This window comes from Aplysia californica, unplaced genomic scaffold (genome assembly GCF_000002075.1).
Source record: "Aplysia californica isolate F4 #8 unplaced genomic scaffold, AplCal3.0 scaffold00392, whole genome shotgun sequence".
NCBI lineage: Eukaryota > Metazoa > Mollusca > Gastropoda > Aplysiida > Aplysiidae > Aplysia > Aplysia californica.
This window is the reverse complement of record NW_004797662.1, coordinates 40,647-41,926: the sequence shown is the minus strand read 5'-3', so window position 1 is coordinate 41,926 and position 1,280 is coordinate 40,647. Positions and strand designations below refer to the sequence as shown.

The 1,280-nt window shown below is 41.1% G+C and overlaps 1 protein-coding gene across 1 annotated transcript in view; it reads right to left on the bottom strand.

The window, feature by feature from the left end:
* LOC101864081 (L-proline trans-4-hydroxylase) overlaps positions 1–1,280 on the bottom strand; it is a gene marked incomplete in the record, with an annotated part of 16,269 nt that overhangs the window by 4,387 nt on the left and 10,602 nt on the right.

Sequence of the window (1,280 nt, the reverse complement as noted above, 5' to 3'; positions counted from 1 at the left end):
GCACACACACACACACACACACACACACACACACACAGAGCTCACCTGGTGCCAGTGAAATCTGCCTCCACTGTGTGCTTCCTTCATCATGAGCTTGCTGTGGTAGTGGTACACCTCTCCACCTATCAGCTATTTTACATGTAATTTTAGTAAGAGTCTTACGGCACTTTCAACACAATTAGATCACATACATTATGCCGAAGATTAGGCCCAAAGGTGTTACAAAAGAGAAACATTCAAAGAAAAGAAGGAATTATTATTAGAGTTATAAAAATGGTAGATTTCTGACAAGAAAGAAGGAGCAAGCCACACCAGAGCACTCGCCCTTTAGCTGTAGACATACTAATATATTGCTCACATGTCTCGAGAAGAGTCGTTGGCACAGTAAACTTGAGCCCACCGTTCAAAACGTATTTGGCCTTGACCTACTAAGCACATCCAATGTCTCAACTCTTTGGGGGGCAATATCTGTGTACAGAAGGCCGCGCGAAATGCAGACTTCAACTTCAACATAAGTTAAGGACCACTTGTAAACCCTCGCGCAGCACAAATAGGTGAAAAGCAAAACATTTTAAATTTCAAAGATAGTAATTGGAAGCTTTGTAGTACGTATTGCTAACCCAATGACACTTTCAGAGCAAGTCCTTCTAAACACCGACATGATCTTTTTTTTAAAGATCAGAAACCCCCACCCTGTAAGGATCGGTGCGGTACGCCATCGCACGCAGAAGATCTGAGTTCAATTTCCGTGTTGGGAGCATTTTCATTGAGTTTTTTCTATCTTTCTGCTGAGACGTTTGTGCATAAGCTGGCCCCGACAGAAAAGGTCGAAGCCCGTTTCCTAAATGCTTTAAATTATGCCTAGATAAATGTAAAACATTATTAGTTGAGTCTAAAAACCACGTAAGGAAAGAGCAAAAGTGGCCTTAATAGAAACACCTAAGTTCAAGAATGATCCCCTGGGATTTCAAACCGGTGTCAGCCGTACCATATTAAACACGGTTGAGCGACTTTATTTAAGCTAATCAAAAAGGTGAAAAGGGGGTGGGGGAGGGATCGTTACATAAAGGTTTAATAATTTGCAACATTTTGCCCTACTATTTAAAACGTTAACCTTTGTTTTGAGCATGTCTCAAAGAGGGGCGAGGGGGAGAAACCTTGTTTAAGTTTTAAAAATTTAACAAAAAGTCGTTTAAAAATTGGGCTAAAAATAAAACAGGAAAAATACAGTAAATTCAGACACCCCCCTCCCCCCGTCTTCCGAAAAAAGCACCCCCAAC